This window comes from Saccostrea echinata, unplaced genomic scaffold, assembly GCF_033153115.1.
Source record: "Saccostrea echinata isolate AGI-Se365-2 ecotype Australia unplaced genomic scaffold, CSIRO_AGI_Sech_v1 ptg000030l, whole genome shotgun sequence".
Lineage (NCBI taxonomy): Eukaryota > Metazoa > Mollusca > Bivalvia > Ostreida > Ostreidae > Saccostrea > Saccostrea echinata.
The window spans coordinates 2,141,545-2,158,114 of NW_026889779.1; the positions used below are offsets into that span (position 1 = coordinate 2,141,545).

General features: G+C 32.5%; 1 protein-coding gene and 1 long non-coding RNA gene across 2 annotated transcripts in view; both read left to right on the forward strand.

The window, feature by feature from the left end:
• The first annotated feature begins 1,287 nt into the window (after window positions 1-1,287).
• On the forward strand, window positions 1,288-1,728 carry LOC133196195 (uncharacterized). Its single transcript, XR_009722292.1, has 3 exons — window positions 1,288-1,350; window positions 1,444-1,477; window positions 1,592-1,728. It is a non-coding gene; the product is annotated as an uncharacterized LOC133196195 (long non-coding RNA).
• Window positions 1,729-3,159: 1,431 nt separating this feature from the next.
• Window positions 3,160-16,570, forward strand: part of LOC133197094 (uncharacterized) — a 138,019-nt gene continuing 124,608 nt past the window's right edge. Inside the window, exon 1 of the mRNA XM_061332933.1 lies at window positions 3,160-3,175. The gene's annotated coding sequence lies outside the window, so the exon portion shown is untranslated. The remainder of the gene's footprint in view (window positions 3,176-16,570) is intronic.

Consider the following 16,570-nt stretch of genomic DNA (forward strand, 5'->3'; position numbering starts at 1 on the left):
TGTTTCGCAAAACAATAAACTATTTATTTCTACCTTTATGTTTTCATCAACAGATTCCAATAACTTGAATGTTTTGGAAAGAGGATGTGAAATACATATAACATGGAGTTCCGAGGGATATGGAGAATTTGATATTAGAATAACAAAGGAAAATGACAGCGATTTTCTGTTCAATCTTCAAACAAATGATGTGAACTTTATATATCATCCAAATGATACAAATGTAAAATACAATATAATATGGTCACCGATAACAAGAGAAAATAACACCAGAGATCGAGTTCAAGGGCTAACGCTGAACAAAACAGCTAATTTTACCAGTTTGTATCTGTTTTATCTTTTTTTGAGAGCGTGAGGGAGAGAATACTTTTGAATTTTTTCTGCATAATTAAAATTAATAGTAGCTAACGGAAACAAAGAAAACAAAAACTTCATCAAATTTACAAGTTTTTTTTTTTTGAAGCCACGAAGTATAACTTATTTTCTATTCTGCAAAAGAAATTTAAACAAAGTTCATTTTTAAATTATTGAATTTCTAGGAAAAATGTCTTTAAAATGTATTTCAAAAAATATTATCAAAGACATTGATATTTTAACATTGATATTTTACATTTTGCCTTAGAATGTCTGTCACCTATAACCACTTATTCACCGGCCGCTACTACACCTTGTATTTCTGGTGAGTGTCTTGGATTTTAAACCATATGTATAGCCCGTCTTTTTGGCGGATTAGGACTTACACGGCATACCATCAAATTTAATTGAAATCATTTTTGCAACTCTTGTTCCATTCATTTTGGAATATATTAAAAGTGTGAAAGTAATGTTTGTTTCATTAGGTTTGGCAAAAAAAATGTACTCAGGCATGAAGGAATTAATTTTTTTTTTAATATAACAAAAATGTGCATATTCACCCCGAAATCAAACTATACATCTAAAGCATCACCCAAGTTTTGTTTCTTGATCGTTCTTGCAAAGCAAATACAATTGTATAAACAAAGGAACTTCTATTCACTTTTGTGAATCTTTAATAAACATCAAATTAGGCCAATATTATATTCCCGCCAAAAAGATTTATACGGTGTATTAAATCAAGATATCTCTTGATATTTTAATTCAAATTATCGAAATTTCTTACGTTGAGGGAAGACATTTTATTTTTAAGATTAAAAGAAAGCATTACATAATTTTCCTTTTAATGTGACAATTTTAAGATTTTGAACATTAAGCAGACTTCTTTTTATTTAGATTTTTGTCGTATTTATTTCTGGTCATCCGTCGTTACGGTTCCTGTTTTGATAGTGGTTTCTACAGCTATCTGTGTATACTTATACTTGTTCAAAAATCATGGTAAGTAACATATGTTTTACCTTTTGATAATGAGTGCATTCAAAGTAATTATGAATATTCAACAGAATAAACCTTACATGTATGTCATTTTAGGATTAAAAAGAACTAATAAAGAACCTAGCTCAAGGTACGACTTACTTATTTTATTTGGCATGTTACATTCCATTTTTCCTTTTAATTTAGTTATGGGGTAACTTATTGCTTATCATTTTAAAGATATATATTCTTTTTCATTTTGCAGGCCAAACATAAATGTTAATTCTACGTGTTATAACAACCATGGTGCGAACGAATATGACCAAGTGCGTTATTCCCTTATGCAAGACACTAGATTTTAATTATCATTTTTATAAACTTTAGAAAATACTTTTTTCATAACTTGATCATTAAGGTTTGCTCTTAACCATACTTTCAAAGGAATGGAACATAAAGTGATTTTATTCTTCCTTATTTACTTGAAATTAGTAGATTAACTCAGGGCATTGAAAACATAACAACGGGAGCCTTGAGGTAGGGTTTATCAACTCAAAAAAGCCTTTTCTTAAAGGAACTGTAGTAGGAAAGGAGAAATGAAAAAAGAAAATGTATGGCTGGAACCCTGCATCTCTGTAGAACTATTCATGTTCTCTACCACTGAACCAGTCCACCTATGTCGTGTTGCCCTAAATTCCACATTCCTCCCTCCTTAATTAGCAGTATTTGGCCTCGAAGACACAAGTTTACGGGCCCTGTAAGGACTTACTAATTTACATATAATCTGAACACTCCCACCCCACTGATTACGAAGTGTAGTAAGAAAGGAAGTATAAATAAAGAAAATATGAAATGTGAAGAAAACAATTCACAAAAGTCCATTTGAACAATTATACAAATATGAGCAGAACCACTGAAACAGAGGTGAGACCTGGTGGCATGGAGAAGTAACCATCCCCTGCCACCGGTCACACACGCAGTGTGCTCCTGTGCTCATGATCGGGTACACGAAAAATCCTTTAACAAATAATGGATATTGAAATATACTGAAGATATTGAATAAATGTCTTTTCCTAACAATATATCCAAATATGAATCAGATATTTGAGACTCTGTGATGTCTTTCACTTCGAGTTCAAAGGGATATATTGAATCAATGTAGGAATGGAAATAAAAGTTGTTAATTGATAAATCGTCGTGATATATCTAAAAGGCGAATTGAAAGCCACAGCGAGAGAATTTTTTGCTAAGACCTTTTCAATAAATTCTGCTTTAAATGAATATAAAAAATATCTTCTAATAACGGGCACAATTAGTACCAATGGAAATTCCAACAGATTGTTTGAAGACCTGATTTCCGAAAACCACATATTTTCAATGAGAAACTTAAGCATTTATCATTTTAATATCAATCTCGGAGCTCTTGTTTGTAAAATCAGATTTTTTTTAACAAAATAAGTCTGCAGATGACTAATATGACTGGATCGACAATCGAACCCGGCACCCCTGTACTAGTCAGGTGCTCTACTGCTGAACTATCCAGCCCGGTTCCACGGTCAGTGTAGCCCTAACTTTCATTGGAACAATATTTCGAGTTTTCTTTATACCTTCAATAATGAAAAAGATTAGGATAACGTTCTTAAAAAATCTAGTTCTAAAAAAAAATCTACAAACGAGACAAATCTGTGAATAGAGCATAAAACACGTAACCCCGAAAATTCAGGAGGGATCAGTTGCCTAGGAGGAGTAAACATCCCCTGTCGGTCGGTCACACCCGCCGTGAGCCCTATGTATTGATCAGGTAGAAGGAATATTGCGTAGTCAAATAAAGTTTAAAGACGAAGGCCAATTGGTATGAAACACGTCAGCCAAAATACGACCAAATGATAGATTATACTTGCTAACAAAGCCATTATAACGACCATAAAAATTGCAAATGCTGACTTTGGGGATTGTTGAAATCCCTGCAACATCAACTTATCTTTCAGTAGCCTGCCTCGGTTTAAAACTTGATCGTGCTTAATGAATGGCAGATAATTCAAACGTTTTAAAATGCTCATTAGAAATAATATCCATTGATTGATTATAGTTTTTGAACGCTTAGGAGATTATTCAAGCTATACTGTAAAAATAAAAAAAAATAGACTGTATCTTTTCCGAATTGTAGTACATGTAAATTGAATGTCTGGAAATAAAAGAAATTATTGTTTTATGTTGTTATTTTTAATCCTTATGGTCATATAGTCTGCAATTTTGCATAATATTTACTATGTGATTGAAGTTGAAAATATGGTATTGACAAGAAGGAAAAAACTTATTGAACGACTCTGCTTTTGTTTAAATTAAAACTTCCTTGAAAATCTACTTACCGCTATTTTAGTTCTCTTACATAGTGTTTCGCTTAAACTGAGGCATAGTTTTGATCTTTGAATGAATGTAGAGTTGCCGAGGTCGGAAAACTGCATTTTAAGTAACTTTAATTCCATTTTTCCCTTGAGATCTGAGGTGTGGAATTTTGTAATTATCAAAATTCGAAATCTTTAAGGAGAAATAATGTATGTTCAGTATTTTTAGCTCACCTGAGCTGAAAGCTCAAGTGAGCTTTTCTGATCACCCGTTGTCCGTCGTCCGTCCGTCTGTCCGTCCGTCTGTAAACTTTTCACATTTTCAACTTCTTCTCAAGAACCACTGGGCCAATTTTAACCAAACTTGGTACAAAGTATCCTTGGGGGAAGGGGAGTTTAAATTGTAAAAATAAAGGGCCAAGTCCCCTTACAAGGGGAGATAATCAAGAAAAGACAAAAATAGGGTGGAGTCATAAAAAATCTTCTTCTCAAGAACCACTGAGCCAGAAAAGCTGAAACTTATGTGGAAGCATCCTGGGATAGAGTAGATTCTAAATTGTTAAAATCATGACCCCCGGGGGTAGGGCGGGGCCACAATAGGGAATCCAAATTTTACATTGAAATATATAGGAAAAATCTTTAAAAATCTTCTTCTCAAGAACCACTTAGCCAGAAAAGCTGAAACTTATGTGGAAGCATCCTGGGGTAGTGTAGATTCTAAATTATTCAAATCATGGGGGTAGGGCGGGGCCACAATAGGTATTACAAGGGGGGAAGTCTGGTAATGAACAGCATGGCCAAAGTTACTCAGGTGAGCGATGTGGCCCATGGGCCTCTTGTTTTTTATCGAGGTAAACCCTTTTGATAATCACACACTATTTGTGAGCGAGCTAACATTTTACAAAATGTCAAAAATTATTCTAATTTATTATTACAACACATGCAATATTTTGCAGGAATGTGAATCGTCAGTTGAGAACTGAGACATTTCTTACTGTAAACAAAGCAGAATGTTGATTCTACATATGAAAATGAAATTCTGAATTGCGTTGATAGTTTCTGGAGTTAGTGTTAAAGCGTACTGCAAAATTTGTCAAAGTTAATTCAACAGGAAATAACTCTTTTCGTGCCTATTTATTTAAATACATGTACTTTGTACTACTTCCTAGTTCATATTTATTTTGTGAAGCACACTCATCGATGGAAAGTTAGAGATATGAAGAGATTGCACGATACGGATGTTGTCAATATCTCAAATTAATTCATGATTTATTTAGAAGTATACATGTATATCACATAGTTTATGGTTCTTTCGAACAACTTTAAGAGTGAAAGATGAAACAACGCATTGGAATATATCTTATATTTTTCTGTGTTCTAGAAAGGTTTCTCATATTTTTTTTTTTCAAATAGTTGTTTCCTTCTACCTACAGAAGACCTAAAGAATATAGAGGCAGAGAGCTTAACAATATAACCATTCATCCTTTAACTTTTTCATTAACCAACTCTTAGATTAGGTATTCTTTTTTTAAAAGATTGACTTATACCTTTAACTTTTCAATCGTCAACTTCCCTTACTTATGCAGCAATATAACCTTATCACCTGCATACGGGGTTTATATCTCTCAGTTGATTCGATACGCTAGAGCATGCTCTACGTATGAACAATTTCTAAAACGAGATAAGTTATTAACAAACAAGTTGATGAAACAAGAATATCAGCAGTCTCGTTTAAAGTCATCATTTCGTAAGTTCTATGGTCGATACAATGACCTTGTCAACAAATACAATCTTTCACTAAGTCAAATGCTGACAGACTTTTTTCATACTTATTGTTAGGCCATTATTTACGCACTGAATTGTCGACGGATTTTTCCGTTATTTCCCGATGATGACAAGGAGCACACGGCGGGTGTGACCGGTTAGCAGGGGATGCTCACTTCTCCATGGCACTTGATCCCACCTCTGATGTCTTAGAGGTCCGTGTTTGCTCTGCTCCTATTTTGTAATGTTTAATGGACCTTTGAACTACTCGAATACTTTTCGTTATCTCCACATAATTTCACCTTATGGGGACATATTATGTACAGAGACACATAACTCTAACAGAGTGAACGATGGGAAACTGGTGAAAACGTTAACATTACATTTTATGAAGAAAAAGAATCTTTAAACATGGTAAGGGTAGAAAAGTTTCTGATATTCTTGAAAGGAGCCATGTTTTCTAGGGGAAAATATATTTGAAAAAAGAAAAAAAATGGACTCTGAAAACTTTCTGCATGGTCCCCAAAATACTAATAATGCCTTCATATTTTGAATTTTAACAAGTGACTCAACTTTTTGCCGGAAGTGTTCAATTTCGGATAATTAAAATCCTCTTACTTTTTTTACTCAAGGTATTATAAAACAAAAATAGGATATGTGCTATTGAAGAAATCGATTTTCGAAAATCACAACCCACTTTCCCTCCTTTATTCATTGATTGTTTGACAAATCGGACAGGTGCTGTACGTGATATTTTTTTTTTATCGAAACACGAACTCGTTGTAAAAGTTGAGATGGATGTTAATAACAGTTGCTTGTGCATGTGTTTGCATATCACAATGAATTTATTTTTACTACACAAGTACCTGTGATTAGAACTGAAAAAACTTAATGCTCTTTAAAATCTTGATTTTCAGTAGTATGGCCTTTGACTTATTGCATTTTTGACAGAAAGATCTAGAAAGTACTTAACACTCAGAAGTATTTCTTTTCCTTTTACCCACATCTATAATGAGGGGCAGTTAGGCAACATGGAGAACTTTTTATATAGGAACAAAATAATTATCAATCAAAGGCAAAATGTTTTATGCATTAGTAAATTTGGGTGTATCAAGGGGTTCATGCAATACAAACGCATGGTTTTTTTTTTCAGCAAGTCTTTCCTATTTTTATGTAAATTCGATGTCTTCATGTAAAAAAGAATATGAATTTTTGTTTACTTACATTCTACTATAATGTATAAGATCTTTCCTATTTTTCTGTAAATTCGATGTCTTCATGTAAAAAAGAATACGAATTTTTGTTTACTTACATTCTACTATAATGTATAAGATCCCGATTTTTGTGTCAAAATTAATGAGGTTTTTTTTTATATAACAACATTTTTAACTTAAAGTTGATAACGACTCGTAGATAGGCATACGCCATATTATATTTCCTATATCACCTATATCACACTGGGATACATAAACCCTTCGCATTTGTTACAACTGATTGCTTTTACCTTTTCGCTGTTGGGTGTAGTACATGTTTATCTTATATTGTCCTTTTTGTTTACGTTTTATTTCATTTAATGTGCATATGTGTTTATTTCACTTTGTAACATCGACCTGTGCAATTGATAACGAATATGTATTTGGTAACTTTGTTTCCTGACTTAGCAGCGGCATACAGAAGTCATTTTTGTCGCGCCCAATTGTGTCACAATGACAGTGAGGGAGACATACTTTCGGGTGATGTCCGTGAAGCGAAATACATTGCACTCTGAACAAAGCTGAGGCTTATAATTGGGCTGGAGGACGACAATCTTGAGAAGACTAATGTGGCGGACAAATATAACTCTCTTCTTTCTACGAATCGTGTTCAGCTTTAAACACATTGTCCAAAGCAAGAAAAATTACAGAACATATCATCTTCAAAAAAAAATTGAGTGTCTTTTCAACAACAAAATATGGAGGGAAAGTTTGTGTTGGTCATCTACAAAATTACGTTGTTTCTACACACAAGTAGTCCTAAGATACTGGAGTTCCTCATTGACGATATCTACGTAGTCTTTGGAATTCTCTTGAGCAAAAATTGCATTCCTTTATTACAGACCTTTTTCGAATTACTATGAAGCAGACTTTATTCAAAAATTCTTATTGGAATAAAAACTCTTGCTAGGGCCTTCAACATTTTTATATATTTCAAACGTTCATTTTCACTCAGATGTCTATTCACTATATCCCCCCAAACACGAAATAAAAGACGGTGCTAAATAGTGAATAATAAAGTATTCAAAAGTCATAAAGCATTTTTTTCTATCCTTACTGACTGATACCATAGCCTGGTGCTAGGGCGTTCGCTTCGTGATCGGAGGCCAGGGTTCTATTCTCGTTCGAGTGCGCGTCACTGGAAGTAAAATTCACGGGTTTTTCGGATGAGACCTTAAAAGCCGAGGCCCACGGTAGGCGTTGGCATGATAAAGAACCATCACTGCTAATGGCACAATAACTTTATTAAACAGACTTCGTCATCACCAATTACTTTTTTCACATTTTATACAGAAAGAGTTGGCTATAAGAGGAAGACACTTGTTAATTTTGAGATATATCTGTCTATTGTGACACAATAAGTCAAAAAGTTTTCCTTGCAAGAATTTCAAATTCTATACAGAAGGAGTGATTATCAGAGAAAGACTCGTCTAAATATTGGGAACTTATAGTTTCTCCCATCTACATGTATGTCTGTATGTCCAGTCTTCAAATATTAACAATTCTCTCAAATATGAGTGATTGTCACATGTCCTTCCTTGTGTCAGTTATGTGCTTTTTGTTCTTGCTATTACTGTACTAACTACACTCGCACTCGAAGAGGGGTCCTCTCTGACTGTATCAACTTCCTAGTTTATTATATAATTCTATATAAAAATACTTTGAAAATAAGATTATGCTTGAATTCATTAAAAAAAATACTAAGCAAGGAACGTGAAATGTTATCTGTCACAATGCATGCAACTGTACATCTGCAAACAGGAAAAACCAGATGTATGTGTTTGTAAACATCTTGTGTAAAATGCAGGGAGTGAACTATTATTCCCTGAAAGAAAAATTTCGTGTCAAATATATTCATAAATTTATGAAGAACATAAAGTATCCTTAGCACAGATATTAAAACTGTTAATTTTAAATGGGGAAAACATAAATTATAAAATTCCTCACTCCAAAAAAAAAGTCCTCATTTCATTTTTTATAAATGGAGTTACATATTTTTTTTAAATTTTGTTTTTAACAATTTTTATTAAAAATCAAAGAAAGACAACTCTTATCTTTCTAATACATTATATATTTAACAAGCACATCAGATTTCACCACAAACAAGATTTTGTCATTACATTTTTAAAGCATGTTTTGCGCAGAGAATTAAGATAATGAATTAATCAGAATATTACAAAGACTTGTATTATTATTGTTTTATTACTTTTTGTCCCAAATTAACCTTTCATGATCATTTATTTAATGATCTTTTGCTTTGTGTTTAACGTGTTCAAGTTTTTCAAAATGTATGCATTGTAAGGATTATCAAATGTAAGAATAAATACATAAAATTGCTGATTTATAAGTACTTCCATTTAATTAACACTCTGTGCTGTCAAAATCAAAGGTAATCAGAGATTACAGAGCTCACCTCAACGAATGTTGTCTTTAAGTAAGGCAAAGTCCCACACTAAACTAATAATCTAGGAGTGTGCATCCCTAGATGCAACATTTATGCAATTTATGCAATTTTGGTCTGATACTAAAAACTAGTCACTCATTCAGAAAATGTAAGTCAAATCCAGCATCCGAAGCAAGTTTTGAGATTGTTCGTCCCTTGATGCATCATCCATGCAAATTTGGTTCAGATAGACCTTATAGTTGCTTGGAAATGAGATCTGCTCCAAAAACTTTAATCTGGTTACTCATCCGGAAAATGTAGGTCAGACCCAGCATCCGAAGCAAGTCCAGTTGTGTGAATCCTTAGATGTATCATCCATGCAAGTTTGGTCAATATAGGGTTTATAGTTACTTGGAAATGACATCTGCTCCATAAACTTTAACCTGGTTACTCATCCGGAAAATTTAGGTCAGATGCAGCATCCAAAGCAAGTCCAGTAGTGTGCATCCTTAGATGTATCATCCATGCTAGTTTAGTCAATATAGGGCTTATAGTTACTTGGAAATGAGATCTGCTCCAAAAACTTTAATCTGGTTACTCATCCAGAAAATGTAGGTCAGATCCAGCATCCAAAGCAAGTCCAGTAGTGTGCATCCTTATATGTATCATCCATGCAAGTTTGGTCAATATAGGGTTTATAGATACTTGGAAATGACATCTGCTCCAAAAACTTTAACCCGGTCACTCATCCGGAAAATATAGGTCAGATTCAGCATCTGAAGCAAGTCCAGTAGTGTGCATCCTTAAATGTATCATCCATGCAAGTTTGGTCAATATAGGTCTTTTAGTTACTTGGAAATGAGACCTGCTCCAAAAACTTTAACCTGCTCCAAAAACATTAACCTGGTCATTCTTTAGCTGAAATTGCAGCATCTGAAACCTTGACTGATACAATGAAACACACTAGAAGCATCCTCCATGCATCTCTGACTAATATAGGCCATAGAAGTACTTGAAAAGAAAACTGCTCCAAAAATCTTTACCTGGGACGCCGACGTCGACGCCGAGGGTATTACATAAGCTTCCCATAACTTCGTTGAGGTGAGCTAAAAATGTATACATGTTGAAAAAAAGATCCATTACAGTGTATTCCCAGATTTTCAAAATTATGGTCAATTAATTACAGAAAAAACAAAAATAGTCCCTTTCAAACAATACCGAGTGAATCAGTTTGAAATCAGTATATATCTAATTATGCAAAAAAAATTCAAATTATTAAAAAGTAAATTAGCATAGCATTAAACATCTTCAAAATATCAAAAATAAATATTCAGACATTTGCTTTAAATTTGAATTACAATAATTCAAATTAGTTTATTATAGTCTAGAAAAATGGCAGAAAAAAATAAGACAATTATAATAGAAAAGAGGGTTACTGTCATAGATGCTAGTCACCTTGCAATATTACACTTAGTTCTGTTGAGAGTCATACTTGGTCTGTTCACGGTGATGTAGTATGGTTTATTGCAATTACTCAACATGAATTCAACCTTCCTACAGTGCTTGAATTCTTATCAATGATAAGGTACGTTCATTACTCATCTGAAAATTATAAAACTAAATAAGCATATAATTATACATCTTTACAATGTCAAAATCATATTTTCAAGTATTTGCTTTTACAATAATTCAAATTAATTTATATTCTCTCAAAATGTATATTTTATTTTTACTTTCATGGGTTACAAATGTTAATTTAAAAAAAAAAGTTTCAAGGATTCAAAGAACCTTGAATCATATTGAGATCCATAAAATGAAAAATATTTGAAAAAAATCCTCATTTCGTGTTTTAGAAATGGAGTTACATTTGTGTGTATGTGTGTGTGTGTTTTGTTTTGTTTTTAACATTTTCATTAAAAGTCAAAGAAAGACAACTCTTATCTTTCTAATACATTATATACAACCAAGCACATCAGATTTCGCCACAAACAAGATTTTGTCATTACATTTTTAAAGCATGTTTTGCGCAGAGAATTTAGATAATGAATTAATCAGAATATAACAAAGACTTCTATTATTATTGTTTTATTACAATTGTCCCAAATTAAGCTTTCATGATCATTGCTTCAATTTTCTATTGCTTTGTATTTAACGTGTTCAAAAATTTTAAAATATATGCATTGTAAGGACTATCAGATGTAAGAATAAATATACAAAATTACTGATTTATAAGTAACTCCATTAATTAACACAATGTGCTTTCAAAAATTGTATACATGTTGAAAAAAAGATCCATTACAGTGTATTCCCAGATTTTCAACATTATGGTCAATCAATTACAGGAGAAAAAATAGTCCCTCTCAAACAATACCGAGTGAATCAGTTTGAAATCAGTATATATCTAATTACGCGAAAATAATCAAATTATGAAAAAGTAAATTAGCATAGCATAATACATCTTTACAATATCAAAATAAATATTCAGACATTTGCTTTAAATTTGAATTACAATAATTCAAATTAGTTTATTATAGTCTTCTAGAAAAATGGCAGAAAAAAATTAGACAATCATATTAAACAAAAGGGTTACTTTCATAGATGCTGGTCACCTTGCAATATTACTCAGTTCTGTTGAGAGTCATACTTGGTCTTTTCATGGTGATGTAGTTGGGTTTGTCTTTTCCCTTTTGCCTATTATAGCAATTAATCAACATGAATTCAACCCTCCTTCAGTGCTTGAATGCTTATCAATGATAAAGTATGCGTTCATTACTCATCTGAAAATTATAAAACTAAATCACAATAAAATTATACATCTTTACAATGTCAAAAACATATTTTCAGTTATTTGCTTTAAATATGAATAACAATAATTCAAATTAATGTATATTCTCTCAAAACTTTTTTTTTTCTTTCATGGATTACAAATGTTAACTTTTTTTTTACAAAACCGTGAATCATATTGAGATCCATAAAATGAAAATTACTGTGCACACGAAAAGATCACAATTTCAAGCTTCATTTTGAATTTTTTTAATTTAAAAATGAGTTAAGATTTATAGTTCCTGGCTGAGGAGCGGATATCCTTAACGATAGATTGGATGTGCTAACAAGGTCATTGTATCGATCATAGAATTTTCAAAATTTTTGACTTCGAACGAGACTGCTTTTATCATCAACTTATTTGTCAATAGCTTGCCTCATTTTAGAATTGTTCGTACGTTTCAAGTTTTGAAAGCTGCCTGGATACCACTTATCATGAAAAATAATGGATACCTTTTTTTCGATCTCACCTTAATTTTTTTTTTTTTAATAAATTTTTAAACTTTCAATTTTTTATGTAACTTACTTTTTCTAATAGGTAACTTGGAAAATAAAGTATTTGAAATGTAATTGAAAAATACATGACATTTTTAGAATGTATTTAAACACATTCAATTACTTGTAACTGAAAGCAAACTCTATTACAAATACTTTCAATAACTTTGAAAAAATGTATTTAAATAAAGTAAATTACAATTACTCATTTCAATTACACCATCCCTGCTTTGAAGAATGAAGATGTTCACAAGTCGGTTGTGTTATGCTTATATATACATTTGTAATTATAATGGATTTTCTCTCTCTTTTGACAAACACAATGGAGAATAGTTTTCGTCTTCCAAAACAATGGAACCGTGTATCTACAAGTCTCAACCTATAAAGCATCAGAGAATAAGTACCCCGAGAAGACAATGGGGAGAGCTTTTGATTAAATGACCAAGTATAACTATCAAAAACAAACTGCCAGCTTTTTGCACCGTCACACTCCCACTATTAGACCCTAAAGAAGACAAACAAATACGATACAACTGCCTAAAGACAAGGTGTATTCCATGATACACACAGGTTTAAGAGCTTTTTAGGCTTCGATTTCAAAGCGAAACCTTTTTTTTACTGAGATGAAAAATTGAAGATAAAGATAACGTATAGTAATCAATCTCATAAACCCAGTAAATAATACAAAAATCACAAACAGGGAAAAATTACAGACCCCTGGAAACACCAGAGGTGGGATCAGGTGCCTAGGAGTAATAAGCATCCCCTGTAGACAGGTCACACCCGCTGTGTCCCCTCCTTGTTGAGCAGGTAAACAGTGTAATCTTCCAGTCAAAATTACAATGGCCTAATAATTGTGGGGAAACATGTCCGTCAAAATATTACCCAGCATAGGCTTTATTTGCAAACAAAGGCCATAACAACGACCATTAAATTTGCTGATTTTGGACAAGTTATTTGAAAACCCTGTAATACCAATTTATTTGTCATTAATTTGTCTCTTCTTAAATATTAATAGTACTCAAAAACATGCTGTTGCACACCGAATTGTGAGATATAAAAATAAAATTGTGGAATACATTACTACATGAAAAGGGATAGCTAACATAACTGCACAATTAGAGCTCATTTTCAAAGACTTCATAGAAATTGTCAATGAGGAAATCAAGCATCGTTTAATATCAATTTTAGAGTACTTGTGAGTAGAATCATAATGATTTTTAACAAATTTTGTACATGACCAATCACAAGATATGTGCATTCACAAATTCCATTTTTTTTTAATTGAGAAAACAGTTGCCTATGAAGTCAAAAAGCCCGGGTTTTAATTTATCGTGAAGAATGGTTGTATAAAGTGTTGAAAAATTATACGTTTTGATGTTCTTGATTTTTTTTTTTAATTGTGATTTCAATTTCCCCAGTTTTTTTATATATTCTTTTAAGAATCCACATTTGATTTTCACCATTTCTTGAATGTGTTGTAGAACAGTACGTATTAAGTTTTTCTTTCACAACAGTTAATATTTTTTAGAAGAGATAAAAAAATTGTGTCTGGTTAAAAATTTACTGGACCCTGAAATATATTTTTGTAAGAATATTTTTAAAAAAAATTTGGATTTCAATATAAGCACAATGAATCAAATGCACTTCCATTGACTAGAAAGTTAAAAGTATTTAAAGCTGAAATGTGATTTCAAAACTCCATCCTTTGATAGGGCAATGTGAGCCAAAAGCACAAAACTTGATGAATTTTGCAATTTAATAGTTTGATTGATATTTCCTTTTTTAAGATAGTTTTCCCCTTTTGCGAGAATAACACTCTTAATACTACTAGATTCGCTAGGAATTGGGTTTCCACAGAACGAATTGCATACCATTCTGCTGAAGTGTCTTCCACAAGTCCTTTTTTAGCCATTGGCATGTTTTTACCAAAAGTTTTTTTATTCCACAGTAAATTTCAAGTAGGATGCTTTAGAGTTTTCAATCAGATTGTTTCCTGGCTGCAGTAACAAAGAAAATATCTATAAAATTGCGTTTGAGAAATTCTTTTGTGCCCTTCAGGAGATATCGAGAGATGCTAGTACCTTGTGTGGCTGTTTAGTATTTCCCAGAAAACGATTTGCATGTCTTATTTATCTGTTTAGCATAAATAAAGAGAATTTCTAGAACGAAATGCAGTTTCTACACTTCCGTTGGCCAGGAACAGTCCTGATTTAAACTCAAATTTGGGGTCAAATAAAGAGAACAGACTTTATTTAAAACATGCAAACAACTTCTAAAGAACGAGGGCGCTTTTGTTTGGCATTCGGCAGGAATCTGGGCGTACTTGAAAAGTGAAAATTTTATTGACTTGTCACATGAAATTTTAGCATTCTTTTGATGTATCGGGTTGCTGTGAAATAGGAAAGGGAAATATTTTCCTGATATTGTATTTTGAATTGTTAAAAAAGAACTTGAAAATTGGCTAGATGAGTCATTTGGTACAAAATGTTTCATTTTCAAACACGTTTTTCAAAAAATTTGCTACCTCTGGGTCATCTCTCCATGATTTTGAAACGTTATTTGTGTGCATTTTAATTCAAAGAAACTAACAAACATTTGTAAAAAAAAAAAAAAAAAAAAAGAAAAAAAAAAACGGAAAGAGGACCCAAAGACGATAAATAATGAACTTTTTCCAAAAATTTCCAATGTGTAAATGCGATGGTTCATTGTCGCTTTTAAAACCTTAAATGGTGTGTAGCAATGATAGTTCAGTAATATGCGTTACTCGTCCAGTGCAATGAAAAAGAAATATTTTTGGTTCGATCCTGGCATGGAGCGTTAATTTTTTTTTTTTTTTACAAACAATTTTTTTGTCATTTTCATTTTATGTAATGATTTATTTTCAAATAGATGAATTCTGGTTCTGTTGCACCGAAAGCAACTCTTCCAACCCACTGATACGTTAATATATACATGAATTTGTAATATTGCATTTAACTATTATATGTGAAGTGTTACTAAGGTTAACATGTAGTAATTATTAAGATAAGCGGACTGATATATTAAATTTGACAAAGTATTTCAAACTAAATGTAATATTTTCCCATGTGCGTAACTTTGTAAAATATGTCCAGCTGTGGTCAGCCGACCAAATCGTAGACATTTAAACTATAAATGTTTCGTACGCCTTATTCCTGCAGATTACACACCAAACACGCCCATCTTCTTTAAAACATATTTTAAGTCACTCTAGTTAGAACGGTGCTCAATTCCAAAATCAAGCTCTGTCAGGAGTTGGTTCACAACATGCCTAGCTGTATTAAGGCTGTTATTCGTGCAAAAAGAGGAGCAACTAAGAACTACAAAGTAAATTATCAATCATGAATATAAACACTTAAATAAAATAGCAGAATTCGCTTTTGTTTAATAGCAATATATTTATTGTCAAAATGTTTATTCAATTAGTTCGCAAAAACATATAAGGTTTAAAAGGTTTTTTTTTTGATTGAGCTGTTTAAGTTGAGTTGGATAAGTTGAGACGTGTCATGGGTTCAAGGAAAAGAAATTCTCCATTCCATAAAAATAAAACAGTGACTTCTCAGAAAAGTATCTGAATTATCATTATGATCCTTCAGCAGGAAAAGTATGCAGAAGATATTGAGAATATATTAGAAAAAGAGGAAATCCTTAGTGTTGGTACCATTAAAATACATTTAGTGATGTATGCAAAGCAGGTCATACATGTGTTTATCCAGAGTGGATACAGCGTCTTGCAAGAATGATCTGTGACAAAAGAAGGTCAAAGTTCTTATTTCATGTACGTTTTTCCAATGATTTTTGATCTTAAGTTTAGCTAACTATGCTAAAAGTTTTTGTTTGTTTATTTGTTTGTTGTTTAACGTCCCTCTCGAGAATTTTTCACGCATATGGGGACGCAACCACTCGCCGGTGGAGGGCTGCAAATTTATACCTATATACTCGACACTCAAGGTCATTGAGCAGTGAGGGATCTTTTTCGTGCCAACACATACTGCGACACGGGACCTCATCCGAAGGACCGGTCTCCACGTCCCGCAGTGGATTGGAACCCAGCTCCTTACTCCTCGACTCTAGAGCAGGCGCTCTAACCACTGCGCCACGCGGGCGACTTAAGCTAAAAGTGAATTAATTCTGGGTTTACGGCTATGTCGCAATAGGTGGCA